Raw genomic sequence first — 13362 nt, 5'->3', positions numbered from 1 at the left:
GGGACGTCCGGAGGGAGCCGGCCGATGACGATCCCGTGTTCCAAGATGGTTCTCTTCTATTGACCACGCGTTATGACATCACACAGGTAAACTGTGAGCCAATTGGAATCCCTGGATGACCGGAAGGAGACTGGTCCGCAGGCCAATCAGAACCGCCGTATTGACTGAATGCGGAAGTTTGACAATGAGCTTCTGAAGCTGATGCTGCTCCTCTCTCCCTGAATGAAGATTGAGCTTCACCTCAGACTGCAACTTCCTTTCTCTGTTCACTATCTGTGAGTACGGCACTTTCTTTTCTCACCCACCTTTCTATTCTGGGGTTAAACTGCTCAGTTTCTGACTCTTTATTCCATCCAGTCCATGCTGAACATGATTCTAAACTAGCTAGTTTCCACCTGCCTGGAAGTGGTCTCCCATTTCAGGGAGAAATGAGGAATTTATTCTTTTCTTGTTAGTTTATGGAATGTTCCCCCACAGAAGGTAATGGAGACTGGCTCATGGAATGTATTCAAGACTTAATTGAAGAGAATTTTAAATGACAGGGATATGAAAGGTTATGGAGAACAGCAGGAAATGGAGTGACGGCCAAAGCAGCACAGATATGATTTTATGGAACAGCAGAGCAAACCCCAGAAGCTGAATGGCTCACTCCTGGTTCAATCTGTGACAACCTATGTCCAGGGCAGGAAGAGGTGAGCATAGATCCATCAGTCAACATTTTTCAGCATTTTTAGGAGAATGTGGAGCATGGGGCAATAATACCTAGTGAGAATGGAGGGACACTGTGGCATTGAGAAGAAAGAATGTTCCACAGGAACCAGAATTGTCTGTTTGGAATTTCTATCCTTTGTAAATAGTGATGTCTTCTGTATTCTCTATTTTACAGGATATGAGAATGGATGGAATTGCAGCCATAAATCTCAAAACAAGATCTGATCGAGACAATTGATTCACTGGCATAGGAATGTTATCAGTCTTTTGAATCTCACTGGAAATTTTATTTCTCTTCTGTCCTGTCTGCTTTGAAATGTTTCAAACTTCAGTGAGGCTGAAGTACACAGGCCTCAGTGAGCGTGTACCAGTGAACTGACTGTGGGAAGAGCTTTAAGCGGGTACAAAGTCTGCAATAGCAACATCCCGTTCGCAGCAGCAAGACCTAGAACACCTTACATTTGTGAATGGTCCTTCAACTGATTGTCAACACTAGAAGGCGGTGGGGATTCCCACGTGATGGAGAAACCGTGGAAATGTGGAGACTGCGGGAAGGAATTCAAATTCCCATGCTTGCTTGAAAGCCATCGCCGCCGTCACACTGGGGAGAGGCCGTTCACCTGCTCTGTGTGTGGGAAGGGGTTTACCCATTCATCCGCCCTAGTGACCCACCAGCGGGTCCATACGGGGGAGAGGCCTTTCACATGCAATTTGTGTGGGAAGGCGTTCGTTCAGTTATCCACCCTGCATAGTCACCAGCGGGTCCACTCTAGGGAGAAGCCTGTTCTGTGTGTGGGAAGGCGTTCAACCAGTCTTCCAACCTCCAGAGTCACCAGCGGGTCCACACCGGGGAGAGGCCGTACACCTGCTCTGTCTGCGGGAAGGCGTTTGTTCAGTTATCCACCCTGGTGACCCACCGGCGGATTCACACTGGGGAGAGGCTGTTCACCTGCTCCATGCGCGGGAAAGCGTTCACCCAGTCTTCTGCCTTGCTGACCCACCAGCGAGTCCACACCGGGGAGAGGCCTTTCTCCTGCTCAGTGTGCGGGCAGGTATTCACACGGTCCTCTGCCTTGATGAACCACCAGCGGGTCCACACCGGGGAGAGGCCGTTCACCTGCTCTGTGTGCGGTAAGCACTTCAGCGATTCATCCACCCTGCGGCGACACCGGTGGGTCCACACCAGGGAGTGACCATTCACCTGCTCCATATGCGGGGAGGGCTTCATTGATTCGTCTTCTCTGCGGAGACACCAGCGGGTCCACACTGGGGAGAGACCGTTCACGTGTTCCATCTGTGAGAAGGCATTCATTCAGTCCTCTAACCTGCAGAGTCACCAACGGGTCCACACCGGGGAGGGGCCGTTCACCTGCTCAGTGTGTGGGAAGGGGTTCATTGATTGGTCTTCCCTGCGGAGACACCAGCCTATCCACACTGGGGAGAGACCGTTCACCTGCCCCGAGTGCGGGAAGGGATTAGGTCAGTCATGCCATCTGCTCAGACACCAATCCAGTCACACTGAGTAGTGAACATTTGGATGCTTTGTGGGTGTTACTTGTCTTAATATTCAAGAGCTGAAAATGTGTTGCTGGAAAAGCGCAGCAGGTCAGGCAGCATCCAAGGAGCAGGAGAATCGACATTTCGGGCATGAGCCCTTCTTCAGGAATCCTGAAGGGCTCATGCCCGAAATGTCGATTCTCCTGCTCCTTGGATGCTGCCTGACCTGCTGTGCTTTTCCAGCAACACATTTTCAGCTCTGATCTCCAGCATCTGCAGTCCTCACTGTTTCCCTTAATATTCAAGAGGGCATTATATTCCCTGGTGAGTTGAGCACCTATTAAGACACACTTACTGATTTGGAGCATGTACTGAAGTCAGGAGGTGTGTATCTGTCATGTTTGACTCCGAAGAAATCTGGCTCCAGTTTCTCCAACCCCGCCAGGATGATAACATGGTGTGACATATTGTGTTATAGGTCTCTTTACTAACCCACTCTCAAACGCTTTCTATTTAGTCATTCATAACTCTTTTCTAAGCTGCTCACAGGAGCCCTATATCTAATAATACTGCATTCCCATTTCATTCACTCATAACTCTTTCCTATAACATAGCTTTATTCGTTCATTCATAAAATTGCAGTTTTGTAGTATATTTTACTATTACAAAATAGAATAAGTTAAAACACCTCTTTTGACTCATTCCTGCTTTTTCACACCTTCATCCCTTACCAGCCCTTGCTACTAGCAGTGTTTTAGGCCTATTTCTGCATCAAAAGCTACCTCTGAATAACTGTCAACATAGTAATGTTTTCAGAACAATGCCTCCCTGCCATCTTATCACCATGAAAGAATAGAATATTAATCAGCACTTGCCAACTGTCTATCGGGACCTGAATAAATACATCAATACATAAATACATCAAGTAGTTTTCCTGACTCGCAGCCACTGTCCCCTTTAAGAAGCTGACTATCGAGACTGTGCTTCTATGAAATTGCAGGAATGAATGAAACTCATGCTGGCAAATACTAAACATATCTCACAATCCAGCAGTGATAAACCGTTTAATATCCTTTATTATTTTATTCAGTGCAGGTACAATGTCTAACTTATTTAGAGCATATAGGCTGAGTAGTTTTACCAACATTTGCTGACTTAAAAGACGAAAGGACTAACACCTCTTAATTCTGCAAGCAGACCACACAGATAATCTCAATCCTATCAGGAGTAGCAGCCAGCGTTTATGTACAATAGATAAAACAATGGAACACCATAGTGACGGGGTGTTAATCTCTGTAAGAACTGTGTGTAAAGAGGCTGCTGTAAGGACGGTATTTTGGGATTCCATCTCCACCTCAAGCTTGTGCAACTTGCGGTTGCTGAATAAAGAGGCTATTTGAACACGATCCCACAACAGGAACAGAGAATGCTCGCCCAGTGCTGAAGGTTGGACAAAAAGGAAAACTAAAGTTTCTGACTGGCTGACAATCCGAGTGGCGTTTGTGAGAAATGCCCGGAGCAATGTGGAAATTGTCAGGGTCTGGGTGACCCAACGATGTTCCCGAGCCACACAACAAGTGGCAGGGTAGAGGAGGGAATGTGGACATGGGTTACGTCCCCACCATAGCGCTGGACAGCATGGAAACTGACCTTTCCATCCAACTTGGCCATGCTGACCAGATATCTGAAGTTAATCTTATCCCATTTGCCAACATTTGACCCATATCTCTCTCAATTCAATTCATCTATCCATCCAGATGACTTTGAAATGTTGTAATTGTACCAATCCCACCACTCCCTCTGGTAGCTCATTCCATACATGCATCACCTTCTGTGTGAAAAGGTTGCCCCTTAGATCCCTTTCCCCATCTACCTTAAACCTATGCCCTCTAGTTATGGACACCAAAGGGTCTGATTCCATGCTGTACAGCTCTATGAATCTAGTGTAAGTGATAACATATTGGTGGTACACATTTGATGGGCCAAAGGGCCTTTTCTGTACTGTATGATTCTGTGATCAGAAAACTCCTGTAGAGTTCCACAAAAAGGAATGCTCTCTGAATTGGACACCATTTATAACAGATTAATGCAATAATAACTTTAACGTGGAATTTAAGAACAGACATCATTCCATTAGAGCACGTTCTTTCTGCGCTGAAACCATTCTGTTGTTGGTGGGAGATCAGGCTGAGGAGCTTTAACTATTTAGGTTTAGATGTTATGCATATAAGTCTGGAATAACAGTGGATTAGGAATCGTGTTTAGAGAGAATGGTACTCCAAGCCTCTCTAATCCTGTTGTGTTAATGAGAGAGAGAGGATGTCACATCTACAGATCCGACAGAAGAGTTGTGCAGCTTGTTCGGTCAGTTGAGTTGGTTCTGCTCTCAGACAAGACTGGATGTTGATTTTGATGGATCCCTATTAAACGCTACATCAGAACACTCCAAATCCAAGGAATGTGTCATGAGTAGATCAAACATGACATTTGGAGAAATAGGTGCTGACATTTCTATCCTTGTGGGGGCTGGGGGAAGTCTTCAGATCAGGGAACGTATGTGGAGAGAGAATTGGTTAATGTCTCGTGTCTGATCTCACTCTCATTCAGAACTGAAAGGGGCTGGAAAATGCTCGTTTTTATGGCATAGACAGAGGGGGGAGTAAGACCGAGGGGAACATCTGGTGAGAAGTACCCCGAGCCAAAGAGATAGATTGCTAATGATAGTGAAGGTGAGATTGAGGTATCATATGGGTGTTAATGGAAGTGTGAAAGGGACAAAGCATCCACACTGCTCAGAACAAAGTCAACAAGACATGCCTGTGTGAGCAAATGGAACAAAATTGGAGAGGACTATGCAGGGTAGACTGATACAGTGAATGGTAGACCCCTGGGGATTGTTGCTGAATGAATAGCTCCAGGAGTGCAGACGTTAATCCTTGAAAGTGGGGTTGCGGGTAGACAGAGTGATGAAGAAAGTGCTTGCTTTCGTGGGTCACAGCATTGATTAAATGAGTTGGGACGTCATGTGGTTGTACAGGACATTGGTGAGACCACTTTTATAAGACGGCATAGAAGTCTGGTCGCCATTCATTTGGAAAGACCCTGTTAAACTTGTGAGGCTGCAGACAAGATTTACAGGGATGGTACTGGGACTGGAGGTTTTGAGTTATAGGGAGAGGCTGGGGCCTTTTTTTACCCTGGAGCGTTAGAGCCTGAGGGGTGACCTTATACTGATTTATAAAATTATGAGGGGCATGGAGAGAGTGAATAGCCAAGCTCTTTTTTTCTCGGGGAGGGGAGGGGAGGGGGTGGGGGGGAAGGTTCAAAACTAGAGGACATAGGTTTAAGGTGAGAGGGGGAAATATTTACAAAGGACCTAATGGGAAACATTTTCATGCAGAAGGTGATGTTTGGATGGAATGAGCTGTCAGAGGAAGTGGGTACAATTGCACATTTTAAAACGTATCTGGATGAAGGGTTCAGGTTTTTAGAGAGATATGGGCTAAATGTGGAACTTGGGTCTGGGCCAGATTGAGACATCTGGTCGGCATGGATGAGTTGAACCGAAGGGTCTGTTTCCGTGTAGTGTGACTCTATATCTATCCTCTCTGACCAAAACCAGACCTCTTCACTGATAATCTTCCTGCTGGATTTTTTTTTTAGAGCACCCAATTTCAGGAGATTTCTGGTGGGTAAAATTGGCATCTGTCCTGTATCATGGAAATTCTGGAAAATAAAAATAAATAGTTCTCCCTGTGAATGGTACAATCCTCCCCACTGCTACCTCTCCAATGAACAATTACAATCCTTTCCGCCCCCACACCCATTCAGGGTACAGTCCTCCCCTACCCACATCTGACATGAATGGTATGACACTTGCTGTCTGAATTGTATAATTGTCCCCTTCCCATGTGAATGGTACAATCCTTCCACCCCCCACCACAACCCATGAATAGTAGGATCCTTCTCAGTTCCCCATTCCCCCCAGAATGGTACAATTCTCCCCCGAGAATCCTGAGCTGGGAACTCCCAAGTCTCTTTGTGTTTCCAGCATGGACCCTTTCTGGAACTCCACTTGCCCCCTCCTGAAAAATGTCCCTTTATACCACCACTCTGCCTTCTGCCAGCCAATCCTCAATCCTTGTCAGCACCTTGCCCCTAACACCTGGGACTCATCTTATTTCACAGCCTCCTGCGCTGCACCTTGTCAAAGGCCTTCTGGAAATCCAAATCACTCTCATCCACTGGCTCTCCCTTTGTCTAACTTACTCATTCGCTGCTCAAAGAATCCTAATACATTTGTCAGACATGACCTCCTCCTGTCAAAGCCATGCCGATTCAGTTCTGTTTTACCACGCACCTCGAAATATTCCACACTCTTACCCTTCAAAATGCGTGTTCAGTTTACCCATTTTACAATAAATAAGCTCTTCTGTTAATTAAAATGTAACCAAGTTTAAAGACATCATATTATGTATGTACACTGTCTTTGCCCCTTGTAATATATTATCCTTCTGAAGAAGTCCTTCAAAAAATATTAGCACAAGGTATGAAATGGACATTGGAGTGAAAAAGGATGAGAGATGTCTGAATAGAGGTATACAAGATGTTGAGAGGCATAGATAGAGTAGATAGCATTGGAAGAAATGATTGTTACAAGTCGGCATAATTTTAAGGTAATTGGAGGAAGGTTTGGGGGAGATGTCAGAGTAGGTTCTTCACGCAGAGTGGTGGGTGCATGGAATCCACTGCCAGCAGTGGTAGTAGAGTCCGATATATTAGCAACATTTAAGCGATAGGCACATGGATGTTAGTACAATGAAGGGTATGCCTCATCTGAGAGTAGAATAAAGTGCCTGTACTGTTCTGTGTTCTATGTCAAAAGTTTCGGATTTGTGAGCAGTACAGTCAGATCCGAGCAAACAAGGACATGCAGGTCATACGGCGCTTAGACCGAGCGAGGCGTGCAGGGTTACGGCTGCACAAGGGGTGCACAAAAGCAAGGTCAACATTTAGATTTCAAATTGGACCATTTGGATGGTGTTGGACAGAGGAAGGAAGTTGCCGTCTGAGTTAAAGCTCAACCGTCATTCAGAGAGAGGAGCAGGAGCAGCAGCAGCTTCAGAAGCTCATGGTCCACCTTCCGCATTCAGACAATACGGGGCGCTCTGATTGGCCGGATGACTCCTTCCGGTCCTCCAGGGTTTCCCAGAGATTGACCAGAACGATGAGGGGCGGTGCCCCATGCCTATCTGACGCATGCGCAACAGCACCTCCCTCTCAGCGCACGTGCATTGTCCGCCATCAGAAGAGGGGTTTCTCCATCGCATGGGAGTGTGGGAGATATAGCTGCCATTAAAGAGATTAAATCAAGTGTCTCATATGCTTCCTTAACTGTCCTACTCGTGTGTTGTTGTAGTACATCTCAGGAACCAACCTTTAATCGATTTTAAATGTATACACTGAATGAAAGACTACAGGTGTTTACCTCTAAACTCTATTTCCAGTTCAGTGTCAGTATGTTGCTCTGTATCTGTCCTCAAATAAGGACCGAGTCAATACCCTCCACCTGTCACTCCTGAACGTTGATTTTGTTTTTTGTTTGCACATTCCAACACTCTGTTTCAATCATTTGTTAAAAGTTATTCGTGGTACATGAGAGTTGCTGGCTGGCCAGCATTTTGTTCTCCTTGAGAAGGTGATGATGGGCTGCCGTTTTGAACTGCTGTGGTCCACACGCTTCACGATGACCCACAATGCCCTTAGGGAGGGAATTCAAGGATTTAGACCCAGCAACACTGAAGGAACAGCAATATATTTCCAAGTCAAGATGATGAGTGGCTTGGAGGGGTACTTGCAAGAGATTGTGTTCCCAAGTGGTTTTTGTCCTGGTCCTTCTAGCTGGAAGTGGTTGTTAGTTTGGAAGGTATTTTCTCAGGTTCTTTGCTGAATTTCTGTGGTGCATCTTGTAGATAGTGCACACTACTGGTTCTGAACAGTGGAGCAGAGGGAGTGCATGTATGTGGATATGGTGCCAATCTACCAGGTTACTTTGTCCTGGATGGTATCAAGTTTTTTTCAGTGATGTTGAAGCTGCACCCATCCAAGCTGGTGGGAGAGTATTCCATTTCACTGTTAAATTGTGCCTTGTAGAATATGGACAGATGAAAGTATTTAACAAATGCACTGCTTCCACAAGATCTAGTGGATTTGTGCCACTTTTACCCACCAAAAAGCTCCGGACACTGGGTGCATTAAAACAAATCCAGTGGGAAGATTATCACTAAAAAGGTCAAGTTTCGCTCATAAGAGGTTTACAAAATTATGAGGGGCATGGATAGGGTAAATAGGCAAAGTCTTTTCCCTGGGGTCAGGGAGTCCAGAACTAGAAGGCATAGGTTTTGGGTGAGAGGGGAAAGATATAAAAGAGACTTAAGGGGCAACTTTTTCACACAGAGGTGGTACGGGTACGGAATGAGCTGCCAGAGGAAGTGGTGGAGGCTGGTACAATTGCAACATTTACGAGGCACTTAAATGGGTATATGAATAGGAAGGGTTTGGAGGGATATGGGCCGGGTGCTGGCAGGTTGGACTAGTTTGGGTTGGGATATCTGGTCAGCGTGGACGGGTTGGACCGAAGGGTCTGTTTCCATGCTGTACATCTCTATGACTCTAAGTGTTATTGACTTATAGAGTCACACTGCACTGAAACAAACCCTTCAGTTCATCACATCCATGCTGACGAATTGTCCGAGACTGACCCAATCCTAATTTCCAGCATTTGGCCCATATCCCTCGAAACCCAAATGATTCATCCAGACACCTTTTAAATGATGTAATTGTACTCAACTGCACAACTTCCTTAAGCAGCTTGTTCCACACACACACAACCATCAGCATAAAAAGATGGTCCCTTACATCCCTCGATCTAACCCCCCATCACCCACAGCACCCCTTGTCCATTCCCCTGCACCACATATCGCCCCCATTCATTCACCCCCGTCATCCACAGTGCCCCCTGTATTTACCCCTGCCACCCACAACGCCCCCTGTCCATTCTGCCCGCTCCACCATCCACAGTACTCTATCCATTTTCCCCGCCACCCACAGCACCCCCGTCCATTCCCCTCCCACCCTAAGCACCCCCTGTCCATTCCACTACCACGCAATTCATCGCACCCTCTGTCCATTCACCCATGGCTCCCACCACCCTCCCTGTCCATTCCCCCTGGCACCCACAGCGCCCCCGTCCATTTACCCCGCCCCACACAGCGCCCTCCGTCCATTCTCCCCGCCCCACACAGCGCCCCCTGTCCATTCTCCCTCTCTACTTCTAACACCCTATCCATTGTCTCTCACGGCACCCTCTACGCCACTGTTGTTTCTCTTCGCATTCTCTCCCCTCCATCCATTCTCTCTCCCTCACCGTCTGTCGCCATTCATTCTCCAACACTTCCCCCACCCTCTGCCACACAGCCCATTCCCTCTCCCCCCCACCTTCCATCCCCATCCATTCTCTACCCACCCAGTGCCCCTGTGCATTCTCTCTGTTTCTTTCTCTCCCAACACTCTGCATATCCAATTCGCTCTCTCCTCACCCCATTCTGTATCACTCCTCCCCAGCACTCTGCATCCCCTCCCCCATTTTCTCTCTCTCTGGCCCCTCTCTCATTCTCTGTCCCCCCCCCCCCCCCCAGTCTTTCTCTACGCTCTACCCTCTGCCCCCCTGTCCATTTTTTTTCTCTCTCTCTCTACTCCCCCCCCCCCCCCCGAATCTGTCTCTTTTCTCCCCAGCTTCCCCCTCACTCCGGTCTTTCTCGTGCCTTGAGCCCTCTTTGATCGTTGTATCAAGCCCTTCTAAGGAGAGAGAGACAGAGAGAATGGGTGGTGATGACTCTACCTGGGAGAAGGGAAAGATGAGAAATGGCTGATCTTTACAATTGAGAATAGCTAAAATGATATATTCAGAAACATCGTTAAAGTCTGAAAGTACATACATTCATTTTTTAAACAAATACCTGCTGAAATCTTTCTGAAACTTGCATTGAAATATGCGCAGTTAGGCTACAGCTCAGGACTGGCTGTAAGGGGTGAATGGACAATTCCTAGTCTTGTGTAATTGGTTCCAACTATGTAGAAATAGAGTTGTAGAGCACGGAAACAAAGCCTTTCAGGCAAGGCTGACCAGATATCCTAATTTAATCTCATGGCCCATCTCCTTCTAAACTCTTCATATTCATATACCAATCCAGATGTCTTTTAAATGTTGTAATCGTAGCAGCCATCACCAATTCCTCTCGCAGCTCATTCCAAACGCACAACATACTGTGTGTGAAAAATTTGCCCCTTAGTTCCTCTATAAATCTATACCCTGTCGTGTGATTCTGGCCCCTGGGGAGAAGGCATACAAAAATTGAACAGCCAGACAGAATGCAAATGGAATTAAAAGTTGAACCGCAGGGGAAAAAAAAGTGGCTCCACCCTTATTTTTCTCCTATCAGCATTTGAACACTTAAAAACTGTCAGTAACAGCGACATCTCCACAGATCATACTGCGTGTGCTCCTCGATGTCAGGAAGGCACTACTCATGTTTGCCAGTGTCAGCAAATCACTGCGCATGCTCCTCGCTGTTCGCTGAAGAGGCGTGCGAATAACTTTTGACGAATCAATAGAAAGTCAAGGAGGACCGGAAGAAGAATAGTGCTCCTGCCACTCAGAGCTCCCCTATTGTCTGAATGCGGAAGGTGGACCATGAGCTTCTGAACCTACTGCTGCTCCACTATCTGAAAGATGATCGAGCTCCAGCCCAGACTGCAACTTCCTTCCTCTGTCCAACATCTGTGAGTACGGCACTCTCTTTTTGATCTCACCCCCTTTTTCATTCTGGGATCAAAGGGCGTGGGTTTTGACCATGCTAAATTGCCTATAGTCATCAGGGATGTATAGGTTAGGTGCATTATTGAGTAGTAAATGTAGAGTAATACGGTAGGAGAATGGGTCTGGGTGGGTTGCTCTTCGGAGGGTCAGTGTGGATGCGTTGGACTGCAGGGATTCTATAAACCATTGACTTGTAGCAACTGAAAGGAAAGGGAGTGAATCCAAAGGGAGGACAACTCAGGAAATGTTGGTCCAGGTCTGTGTCTCAATTGGTAAATAGACAGACAGGAGGCTGGAAGAACGTAGCAAGCCAGGCAGCATCAGGAAGTGGAGAAGTTGAAGTTTCAGGTGCAACTCTTCTTCAGGACTGGGGGTGAGTATAGGGGGAGCTGCAGAACAAGGTGGGGTCAGCGTGGTGAAGTGGTGAGAGGGTACAACCAGGTTGGTTAATTTGTGGAAGGAATCTGGTTGGTGGCATGGAGGAGTGGAAGGGAGCTGGGGAATGGTAAGGGAGGTTATCTGAAATTGGAGAACTCAGTGTTGAGTTCTGGGAGCTGTAGACTGCCCAGGCAGAAGATGAGGTGTTGTTCCTCCAATTTGCAGTTAGGTTCATTGTGGCAATGGAGGAGGCCAAAGATAGTCATGTCAGAAAGGGAGTGGAAGGGGAATTGAAATGGCCAGTGACTGGGAGGTCCTGTTGGCCTCCGCGGACCTGGCTGCGATGCTTGGCCAACCATTCCCCAAGTTTACACTCGGTCTTCCCGATGTAGAGAAGACCACAATTGGCAAAGATGTGGCAAATTCAGGACCTCAATGTGAAGTTAGAGCCTTTGCTGTGAAAAAATGCAGAAAGGAGGTTTATTGTTTCAATGATGAGATATTGAGACGTGGAGAAAGTGAGATCAGAGTTGAAAAGTGTGGGCTGGAAAAGCACAGCAAGTCAAGCAGTATCCGAGGAGCAGGACAGCTGACGTTTTGGGCATGAGCCCTTCATCAGAATGATGTGTGGATGTACAAAGGGACCGCAAGCATGCTTCTACACCAGTCAATGCCAGTTGTCAGACAGGTGCAGCAAGCAATCAACAAAGCAAGTGGTATGTTAGCAAGAGAAATTGAGTTCAGAAATCCGAATGTCTTCCTGCAGTTAGGGGGTCATTGAATATATTCAAGGCTGAGTTCAATGATTTTTGAACAGCAAAGAAGTGTAAGTTTATGGGGAAAGGCAAGAAAATGGTTTAAAGACCAGTACGGAACAGTTAGTCATACAGCTTAGAAACAGACCCTTCAGTTCAACTTGTTCGTACTAATTATATTCACAAACTAAACTAGTCACACCTGCCTGTGTTTCGCCCAAATCCCTCCAACTTTTCATATTCATGTACTTATCCAAATGTCTTTTAAACATTGTTACAGTACCTGCATCTACCACTTCATCTGGCCATTCATTCCACATACAAATCACTCTCTGTGGGGAAAGAAAAGGTGCCCCACATGTCTTTTTAAAATGTTTCTCCTCTCACCTTCATTATTTGCTCGTGAATCTTGAAAACCCCCACCCGACGGAAAGGACACCTGCCGTTCACCTCATCTACTCCCCCTTATGATTTTATAAACCTCTATAAGGTTAACTCTCAACCTACTGTGCTCCAGCGGAAAATGTCCCAGCCTATTCACTTAGATGTTGGTGGATCCATATCCAGTTATGATTTGTTGAATGCTGGTGCAAGCTTGTAAGACCGAATGGCTTACTCTTGCTCCCAATTTTCTCTCACTGTGTCCAGGACAGCAAGAGACCATAAGACATGGGAGTTGAAATTAGGCCATTCAGCCCATCTGGTCTGCTCAATCATTCAAACATGGCTGATAAGTTTCTCAACCCTATTCTCCCGCTTTCTCCCTATAATACTGGATCCCTTTGATACTCAAGAACCTATCTATCTCAGTCTTGTTTATCCTAAGTGACCTCACCTCCATAGCCTTCTGTGGAAATGAATTCCATAGATTCACCATTCTCCGGCTGAAGACGTTTCTCCTTATCTCTGTTCTGAAAGGTTTTCCCTTCACTTTAAGGCTGGGCCCTCAGATGCTAGTCTCTCCAACCAATGGAAACATCTTCCCAACGTCCACTCTGTCCAGGCCGTTAAGTATTCTGTATGTTTCAATAAGATACCCCCTGAGTATGGGCCAGTTAATCAGCATGACACACTCCTTCAGGATGAGGTACAGCAGGGATTAGGATAGGCAAAGTGAGAGTGGAGGAAGAGTGTGTGGGATGG

At 46.5% G+C, this 13362-nt stretch overlaps 1 protein-coding gene and 1 pseudogene across 2 annotated transcripts in view; both read left to right on the top strand.

Moving 5' to 3' along the window:
- LOC148143647 (uncharacterized) overlaps positions 1-13362 on the top strand; it is a 267997-nt gene that overhangs the window by 29818 nt on the left and 224817 nt on the right. The window lies entirely within an intron of this gene.
- LOC148143652 (uncharacterized) lies at positions 171-2351 on the top strand (annotated as a pseudogene). The gene is made up of 2 exons (XR_015751280.1): positions 171-275; positions 887-2351. The product of XR_015751280.1 is annotated as an uncharacterized LOC148143652 (transcript).

This window comes from Chiloscyllium plagiosum, unplaced genomic scaffold (genome assembly GCF_037043375.1).
Source record: "Chiloscyllium plagiosum isolate Xiang-an unplaced genomic scaffold, Cpla_swu_hap1 HiC_scaffold_27, whole genome shotgun sequence".
Taxonomy (NCBI): Eukaryota; Metazoa; Chordata; class Chondrichthyes; order Orectolobiformes; family Hemiscylliidae; genus Chiloscyllium; species Chiloscyllium plagiosum.
The sequence above is the reverse complement of the archived record's forward strand: the minus strand, read 5'-3'. Positions and strand labels throughout refer to the sequence as shown.